General features: G+C 35.2%; 1 non-coding gene across 1 annotated transcript; it reads right to left on the reverse strand.

Annotated features, from left to right (window-relative positions):
* Positions 1–365: 365 nt before the first annotated feature.
* LOC121452074 lies at positions 366–498 on the reverse strand. The gene has a single exon (XR_005974809.1). It is a non-coding gene; the product is annotated as a U11 spliceosomal RNA (small nuclear RNA).
* Between the last annotated feature and the right edge of the window lie 10,252 nt (positions 499–10,750).

Here is a 10,750-nt window from a genome sequence, read left to right on the forward strand (position 1 = left end):
AGAACAGTTATAGAAGAGAGAACAAAAATTTAAGGAGAAATCATAAGTGATTATTTTGGCAAACATCTATAAATAACTAAAGACCAAGATTAAATATATGAATAATTTCTTGATATTTAAGGTATGGTAGACACAGATGCAGATATAACAATACTTTATCAGAATCTTGGCAGCAAAATTGACTTCTTCAGGACATAAATGTCCAGTTTTTAGGGATTGGAATTTTGTCTCAGATAAAGAAGAGTATGAGATGACTTGAATGTATAGGGCCAGAAGGACAGAGAGAAACATTAAAACAATCTGTCGCTAACAAGCAATAAATTTGTGGGGAAGTGGTTTGTTACAACAATGGATTACTCAGATTGGGGGGGGGTGGAACAACGATCACCAGCTGCCCAAGTACCAAAAAATTATGCTTCCAAAATATCTTGATGTCGATTCCACTTGCAGCACAATCAAGTTGCCCTATGTATGCCACTCATGACAGAAGCCCTTTTATAGGAATACTCAGATTAACATTCCCCAATAATAGAAATTAATCATAGATTAACATGCGTTTTTGGGAAAAATATTAGAAGGTTATATAAAAAGTAGTCACCAACCATTCAGAATGTAGAAAAACAGGGTGCAAGCTGATGATATTTCAAAGGCTCCAAGAGCCCTCCCTAACTTTAAAATGGTTAACAGAAAAACCAGTATTTGTTAAGCAAAGGCCTTTACCAATAAAAAAAAAAAAACTGCAGGATCAACAAGATGATTAATATACTGAAAAATTCCAGTCCTTGGAATTCTCCTGTATTTGTTGTTAAAAACATCTGGGAAGTGGAGACAGATAACAGATTCAAGAACCATTAATAAGGTGATTCAGTCAGTGGGCTCTCTACAATCTGGCATTCATTTGTCTTCTTTATTGCCTAAAGGATGACATTTTATAGTTACTGACTTAAAAGATTGTTTCTTCAGTATACCTTTACACGAAAAAGCCATAAAAATTTGCCTTTAGGGAGTTTACATATAATAATTCTAAGCTTGCTAAAAGATATCAATGGAAGATTCTCACACAGGAAATGTTAAATAGCCCCACCTTGTGCCAATATTTTGTAAGTAAGCCATTGAAAGTGATATGTGAGCACATTCTTGAATCTATAGTTTATCATTACATGAATGACATTTTGCTATCTGATTCAATATAGATACTTTAGAAAGAATGTTCGAAGAAGTAGAGAAAATTTTGCCTTGTTGAGGATTACAAATTGCTACTGAAAAATCCAAATTCCTTCAGTTATTTAGGTTATAAAATGGGTTATAGAAAATTAGAAAAACTCAGAAGGTAAAAATTAGGAGAAATCGACTGCAGACTCTTAATGACTTCCGAAGATTACTAGGAGACATTTCTTAGTTAGGCTCACTATTGGTATAAAACCTGATGAGTTGATTAATTTACAAGACCATATATGGTGACAAAGATTTAAATAATCTCCAAGAATTATCAGTAGAAGCTAAGAAAGAATTGACATTGATTGAAGAAAACTTACAGAAGACACATGTAGATCATGTGGATCTGAATCTTAGCAGCATTCTGGTCATACTACCCTTCAAATATTTCTCTACAGGCATTTTAATGAAGATAAGATATTATCTTAAAATTAATCTTTTTTACAAAATAAACTGAGTAAAAAATTCAAAATTTATGTGGAAAATGTCTCTAAGTTCATTCTATAAGGAAAATTGAAACTTCATCAATTCGCAGGAATAGACCCAGCAGAAATTATAATACCAATGATGAAATTAACAAATTTGTGAAGAAAGTGAAGCCTGACCAAGAGCTTGTAGTAATTTTTGGGGAGATATTAACAACTATCCACAAAGTGAGAGAATTATATTTATAATAAGAGCTAATTTTATTCTTTATCACATTGTTTGAGACACACCAATAACTGGAGCCCCTATATTCTATACTGGTGCAGGAGAATTGTCTGTATTCTATCAATCATGTTAAAAAAAACACTGATTGGCCAGGCAGGAAATATAGGTGGGAAAACCATACCGGAAGTAGAAATGATGTAATGAGAACAAGAGAATTCTGAGAAGGAGGAAGTTGATTCCTCCCACTCCTGCCCAGACCACAGAAGCAGCAGCCTCACTGAAAAAGGTACTGAGCCACATGGCTAACATAGATCAGAAAAAATGGGTTAATCAATATATGAGAGTGAGGCAGTGAGAAGCTAGAGCTAATGGGCCAATCAGCTTATAATTTATGGAGACCTATGTGTGATTTTCTTTGTGGCTAAACAGTTGTGGGGTACTGGGGGGGACAGAAACCCAAACAAGCAAGCAGACCAGCCCTCTATGTTACACTATACTGATGCAAAATAATCAGGAAAGGCAGGCTACAAATCAGAAAAGGTAAGTAAAGTGAATCAAAGCCCTTATAATTATGATCAAAAGTCAGAATTTTCTGCTATTCTCATTCTACTAAGAGATCTTAAAGAACATCTCAACATAGTTACCAATTTACAATATGCAGAAAGAGTTATTTTACATATTGAAACTGCTGAATTTATTCCAGATGATACAGAATTGACTTCAGTATTTATTCAGATACAAGATACAGTCATGATTAGGCATCATCTCATATACCTAATACACACACACACACACAATCCCATATGGGTCTGCCAGGTCTTCTGTCACAAGGTAATCCAGAAATTGATCAATTATTGTTTGGAAATGTGCTGAAGGCCTCGGAATTTCATAAAAAATCATGTCAATAGCAAAGGTTTAAAAGAGACTTTTCCATAACATGGCAACAAGCAAAGGAGATTATAAAGAAATGTCTTACTTGTTTTTTATATAACCAAACATCACAACCTCCAGGAAGTAACCCAAAGGGTACTCAGAGGAAATAAATCTGGCAGGTGGCTGTGTTCCATTTTGTAGAATTTGGAAAACTAAAATATGTACACCACAGCATTGATACCTATTCAGGTTTTCAATGTGTAACTGCTTTGAGTCAAGAAAAAATTGCTTCAGTAATCATACAATTCCTATAAGTTATGGCCATCATGGGTATATATGCACAAATAAAGACACATACTGTCCCAGCATATGTCTCTACGTAAAGGAAACAGCTTTTGCTTATTATAATATAAAGCATATTACAGGTATACCACACAATCCTATAGGATGGGCAGTTACAAAAAGACCAAATCAAACTCTAAGGGATATGTTAAATAAACAGAAAGGGATGACAAATGCCCCCAGAAATAGAGTGCATAATATATTTTTTTAACTTTGAGTTTTAAAAATGTTAATGAGAAAGTAACAACAGCTGCAGAGAGACATTGGATATCTGAAAAAGCTACAGAACTAAATTAGCTAATATACTTTAAGATGTACCGACCTCAGGATGGAAACCAAAACGTGTGTTATGTTAGGGAAAGGAGTTTTGCTTTTGTTTCCACAGGAGAAAAAAAAGCTATAAATGTAATCAAAATTAATAGAGATTTAATTTGAATAAGAAACACGTCTTAATCAGAAGACATGATAGTTCATCAATCATTATGACTTTTTAATCTGAACTAACCTATAAAACAAACAAATGTTTTTCATTTGATCAGATATAACTTGTCAAAAGAGAATCTCTCCAAAATTAGGGATTGATAAGGGTTTTTTGTCTTTTTTTTTATTCTGTCTTTTCAGGGGAATAAAGGTATCCAGCTAAGGAATCTGAAGACTATTGGACAAAAGAGACATCTTAAGAAAAGGGACAAATCATCCAGAAAAAAAATGTCTCAAGAAAAAGAATAAAATGGTCTATTGGCATATTATATCTCCTACAGGATAAAATTTCATAAATCTTTCCAAATGTTTGATTTTGCTGTTCTCTGCAGACATATAATGCAAATATTCTTTTTGTAATTCTAGTCCAATTAAGGACTAAATTGGCTTTGGCATTGGAATGTGGCTCTCTCCTCCTCTAATTTGAAGCATGCTTATTACAGTGAAATACAAAATGTATGTCTCATGTCAGAAGTACCCTGATATGAGACAGAAGAAAAACAAAAGTTTAAGGATTATTTTATTGCAATGAATATAATCCTTTGACATCTTTTTCTTAAGGTTTAAGATTTATAAGATTAATACATATATATTAATTTATATATATTAAGCTTTTGTTGTATTATTAATGGTCATATAGAATATTCACTAATTCTAGAGAATGGTTTCATCTACCTTCCTTTACATGATTTTGCTGCTTAGTCTCTATCAGTTTTCTGCAGTAAACCAGGAGCATACCTAACAGCAACCTTTAAAGTCTCCATAAGGAGGATGGATCCCCACAACAATGACTCCCCCATAATTATGATAATACCACCAAGCTGAAAAACACCACCTAAGGATTGATGTTGGACTTCAAATATCTCAGAATAATTATAAGGCAGCTAGCTGAGATGATTCAGTCTTACAGATTATTCTAGCCAGTACTTGAGACAAGTCCTGCACTTTTCCATTATATATAGACTGGACAAAAACTGATACAGCTACCTTGCCCAGAACTTGATGGTTAACCCACAATTTTTCTTTTCAGGATTCTCTAAAGACACTCTCACCCCCAGACAGCAGGAAGTAAATTTAGACTACAATGCCCACATTCCCAAGAGGTGGGGTAGGTGGTGTTTGGTCATTCAATGGATTATGGATACATGTTATTGTTTAGGGGACTAGTTACAAATCATTGGTAATGGTCAGTAAAAAACCTAAACAAATGTTCTCGTTTTGCAAACAAACAAACAAACAAAAAACCCCAGGGATACAGATATGATAGGATAAAAGGATAGATTATTGAATCTACTTTGAAAAGAATAAAAAGGAAGATATGGATACAATAAGATAAAAAGATAAATTACTGAATCTACTTTAAAAATTAACGACTAGTTTTAAATGTTTTACATTGGATTGAACTTTTCTATATTGTATATAAATTTTGTATATTGACATTAATTTTGTTAGAATACACTATACATACGTTTCTACTCATGTTCACGGTATTGTACCTATATAACTCATTTAACAATGTAATGCAAATTTATAGTCCTTCAAATTATTATTACCAGCTTTTTAGGATAATATGGAAAGACAGGTTAGTAGTTAATCACCTAGTATAATTGAACTTGTTGTCACATTAAGTATGTTTTCAATGTCAAATAAAGATATATTTTAGATATACAGGTCATCTTCAAACACTTCAGAGATATGCAGAATATGGCATTTAATGTGATTTAATAATCTAGGTTTTTCTTTTTTATGACAATGAGACATACCTGCGCCTGGCAGCACCAATCTGCTTCAGAGAAGAAAATGGTTAACAAAGAAACTCCACATGGAGTTTACTTTCTTAGTGGCAAAAGTAAGACTGAACAAAAAACAAATTGTCCTTGCCTTGACTGCTGACAGTATGCTATACTAATTGGATACAAATAGGACTCAAAGAAAGTGACTGCCAAACATTGTCATGACAAGGCAGAACTACTGCTCAGAATATCCTGTTTCACAGAAAAGTCTTTTGGATATGCAAGGCCTGTAGGCCAAAGATGGATGCCCAATGTTGCAGTGGATGTTTGATTGAGTGCCCAGACAGCTGTTTCTGCAATTTCTCACACTTTTGGGAAGTCTCTTGCTTGTACTTCTTGCTTGCTCACTTAATATAATTTCCTTCTGAGTCTCTGTGATAGTTGAAGACCACATTATAGTTATAATCTCCCTTCTTTAGGCGACTTAGAAAAGAAATTCACTAGAGAAATGTGAAGTATATAAGGTTAAGAGATATCAAAAGATAATTTTGGATGGTATGCACGCTGTCATAGAAAGTAAATTAGGCACAAAAATTTGGACTCATCAAGATAGGATAGATGTGGAAGTATTTTCTCTGAATTTGTCTAATGCAAATAGACTAGACATTGTTGATGTATTTGTTGCCTGTATATATTGTATATAGTTTTTCTTATATTATTTATAGCCTTAATTTTTCATTTTAGGCATAAAATGTAGTGGTATGTTATTATTATTATTATTATTATTATTATTATTATTATTATTTTTGCTTTAAGACCAGAGGCAAAACTAAAGCCACTAGAAGTAAGGTGATGGTGACACACCTTTAACTTCAGGATTTGAGAGACAAAATTATATGGGTCACTGTGAGTTCAACTCCACCCTGGGCTATACATAATCAATGTAGAAAAAAATCTAGGTTGTGATAGCTCCCACCTTTAATCCCAGTCCTAGGGAGCCCCATGACTTCAATCCCAGCACTAGAGGGAATACAAAATGGCAGAAGAGAGAGTCTTAGTCTGTTAGTTTGCAATCACCCAGCCTTGGTAGAGGTAAGACTTCTCTAGTGGATATGCTGTCTTGCTTTTCAGGTTTTAGAGTGGAACCCATATTTCTGTCTCTGGTGTTTTTATTATTCATTCTGCAGGATAACAGCAAAAACATGGAACCATCCAGGTGGCTCTCTGGTAGCCCAGAAGACCAAAACTTTATGGATACCCAAGGATGTAGAAACTGGAACTGATATCTCAGAATTGAAATCAGGATTCATTCTTCACATCGTACCTAACAGGCTGTGTGGATGGAATATATGGGGCATACATGGAACTCTATGGTAACAAGCCTCCCTAGTTGTAGAGCTTGTGTCATGATTGAGAGAAGAAGGACAACATATTTAGTCTTTGGATTGGAGCCGATGTGTTTGGCTAGAGATGTTGTTAAAATTCTCCGGGACCAGAGGAATCACTCTGCTTTCCCTGATTTATTAGTGTACATATTGGCAGCACGTTTCAGGAATACTTGTCCCCTGTTAAGCTTTGTGACAATACTTATGAGTCATTTATGCCTGAGGCCAATCATTTTCATCTTCACTGTATTGATCTGATACCCTCTGACAGGTGTCTACTAGGTGATAATTAAACAGCGTGCAGTTCATTATCCAGGTTAATTCCTCTGGGTAAACACATATAATTAACCATATTATTTTTTATAATAATATCTTGTTGTTACATTCAGCCATATATTTCTTCTCCAAATGTTAAATTGACTTTGAGGAAAGAAATTATATTTTATATATTCCAGTACAATTCCAACTCTTTCTGAATACAAAACAAATATACATGAATCATGGTAATGAACTGAAAACATTCATGTAGAGGGGACAGAAATCATCTGAAATGTTATAAAGTTCCCCCTCAGTTTTCTTTTATCAGCTTTATAAATTGTCAAGCTGTAATAAGAAAACCAACTTCTGCAAATGTTACTCACACTGATATTGGTTTGTTTACTTCTGCTGGCACCTTGGATTTTGAGCACTAGACAGGTTAATCTGCAGAACAAACTGCTTTGGTCTCCAAGCAGAGGCAGCTTTTCATCCCTGCTTGTCATCTCTCTCTCTAGAACATAGTTCATGCAAGGATTCTATCCATCTTGATTAAGAGAGGAAGGGGGGATTCTGTCAGTTAAGTCAATGTCATACCAGTGGAAAAGATAGCAATGTGTTAATAATACTCTTCCACAATTGGTGTGTTGCCACAATGGGACATGCCCTATTGTCTCTATGATTAATTTGTTAATAATACTTTTCCACAATGGGTGCACTGCTACAATGGAACACGCCCTATTGTCTCTATGCCTGGAGAATTTTACTTTCATCACAAATGTTGATATCATCAATGTTTAGAAGAGTAAAGAGAAACAAGAGTATGTCTTAATGCATTTCCATTCAACAATCTTATAAGGGTGCAAGAGAACTCATACCTCAAGTGTAAGATTTTACACTTTTTCTGTAGAGGTTCATGAGAACCTACTTGTAAAATTCTTAGAAACTTGTATGAAACACTCAAACCATCAAATACAGATAAATATATTATTTGCACATGAATCTACTGATATTTTAATTATTGTCTATGGTCCTATGAACCCTCAGTCAGCACCCCATTGACTATTCGGGTCACAGCCTGATGGGGCTTCCAGTCCTGTGGCCCTAGTTCTGCCACAGCTACATTATGTATGTTTAAATTAAGTCTCTATCATTCTATTTATCGATGTGACTCAGGAGTCAAAGTTTGGGGGAAAAAAACCTGCTATCTCAGGAATCCGGAGTAGCTTTTTCTCCAGAGATACTGTGAAAGAGATGTGTCTTTTCCTTGTCCCAGAACCAAGAGAGCGCAAACTCCAGTACCCACCCTTCCTTCCTGTGTGCCTTTTCTATCCACATTGCTGGCTTCTCTATGACCAATTTCAGCCAGATAGTAACTGGCTCTGCCCCATCACTCAAGGGATAATTTTATTGGGCAGGGTTTGGAGTGTCAGAGTCCTATCAAAATATCTCACAGGAATATTCTATAATTAAAGTAAAAATGTAATTTCTTGAGGCTTTTCTTGGAATCTAATAATTGATGTTGAGGTGGCTTACGTCAGGGTCCCACAGCTGGTGGTGTTCTAGTCAGTGTTATCTGACTCCTTGCAGGAGATAAAAGGCTCTGTTTTAACATGGACATTCCTAACATTAGTTCTTTGCAGTCTTGCTGGTTCAGGCTGTTGTTATGTTATGACTGGATGGAAGGATGGGCTCAGTGAGCTTAACACAGACAGACCACTCAGTGCTCCCATTCATGGTTGCCATTGTCATCTTAGTTCTTAAGGTTGAGAGTGTTGTGGTTTGAATGTGCAATGCCACACACAGGTTCATGTGTTTGATATCTTTTCCCCCAGCTAGTGGCACTGTTTTGGAAGGTTGTAAAACCTTTCGAAAATGGAGATTTGGGGAAGGGAATAAATTACTTAGGACAGACTTTGAGTGACTATATAATCTTTACCTATCCATTCATTCATCTACCTGCCTTCCTACCTATATATCTGTCCACCAACTCTGTTTTCTATATACATATCTTAACTTTTTCTCCTGCCACCTAAGCCTTAGAATGCCAGTTCAGCTGTATTAGTGGGGTTTCTGCTTCTTTTGTAGTTCTCTCAAAACCAACAAATCTCATAATTTTGGATACCAGAACACTGTGTTGTCTTTCATTCTTGAGATTAAATGTAGTTTCTTAGAGTTGATTTAAGTTGAGATACTTGAAAAAATTTTGAACCTTTTCTGTCCATTTTTATAGGCATTTTAGGCAGAACCTGAGCAATGATTGCTCTTGGATAAATTTCAGACCCTGAAATGTGAGCCTCTTGTGTACTGATACTCTGTATTATGAACTTCTTGACTTCGGTTGTTTTGAAAAAACATTCTGTCATACTCGATCTTTTTAGGTATTGTTGCTTACTCCTCTTTTTCAAGTTCACAAGAGCTCAGGAGACACTAGATCAAATTTATTATTCTTTTCTGAATAGTCAATGGAGACAGTCAAATTCCACTCTTTGAGTAACTTAAAATTAAAAAAATAATAATTCCTAGGATGTGTGTGTGTGTGTGGCAGAGAGAAAGATCTAGAAAAAGGCCCAATACAAGCTTTTCTCCACTGTGTTCACTACATTGCTCAGCTCTATCTGTACACAGGACCCGTTCTCACCTGCAAAGTAACTTCCTGTGTAATCAGGAAAAGGGAGCATGGCTGTTCCATGCCATGGTGGGGAACGGGCCATATGGAACAAACATTGGTAAGAAAAGAAGACGAAGAAAGGCAGTGTAGAACAAGATGACTCATGGCTTTGGAATCCATACAAGACTTTAGAGAATGGGCAAATAGGAAACTATCCAAAGCTCTTAAGAAAGCAATGGCTATTATGGAAAATACACTAGCAAAATTCATATTATAGAAAATTTAAGGTAAGTCAGGTGGTGGTGGTGAACACCTTTAATTCCAGCACTTGGGAGACAGAGGCAGGTAGATTTCTGTGAGTTTGAGGCCAACCTGGTCTATAAGAGCTAATTCCAGGACAGGCTCCAATGCTGCAGAGAAACCCTGTCTCGTAAAACAAAACAAAACAAAACAAAAAAAACAAAAAAAAAGAAGGAAATGAGTAGCATTTTGAAAGTCTTTTTTTTTTTTTAATGTGGTGCAACATTAGACACTAGTTGGTATTTCTTGAACTTGGACTGTAATAGAAAGGGAGTATCAAACGTCATTTTAAGGAAAGGGAATAGACTTCTTACCAAATCCAGGATGGACTGAGGGACACTTCTTATGCCTGCAAGTAAACCTTAAGTCTTTACTCAAGTAAAGCTTATATATACACAGAATGTACTGTGTAGACAAAATATTACAAGGTTAAACCACGTTCTACTGGTGATGAGAGTCACTATATCATACACATCACACCTCAGAGGCAGAGTCACAAAAGAACAGAGAAAATGCAAGCCATTGGTTAAAAAAAATAAAAAAAACCTTGATTTTCCAAAACAGAATGGTTTCCTAGAGTGTTTAAGGATTTCTGTACTAATTCATACATTTCTGGTGTAATTTTGCCATCTATTTAAGAGGGTCAGGCTATAAAATCATTTAAACAGTAAATGCTGGATTTGAAAAGGTGCAGTTAAGATCCTGTGTGTGAGTAACTAGTCCCAGGAGAATTTAAAGGGAAGTGGAAATGTCAGGACCATAAATTAGTTCTTAGTTCTGGCGAAGTCTCTGTAAATGCCAGAATAACTTTGTAATATAGGTGAACATTCTTGTAAGTTACCATTAAGAAACACACTATGGTCACACTCCTTAAACTAAAGAGCAGTTAATGGAATAGAAAGTAG

This window comes from Microtus oregoni, unplaced genomic scaffold (assembly GCF_018167655.1).
Source record: "Microtus oregoni isolate MIOR12 unplaced genomic scaffold, Mior012 000008F_ref0000371, whole genome shotgun sequence".
NCBI lineage: Eukaryota > Metazoa > Chordata > Mammalia > Rodentia > Cricetidae > Microtus > Microtus oregoni.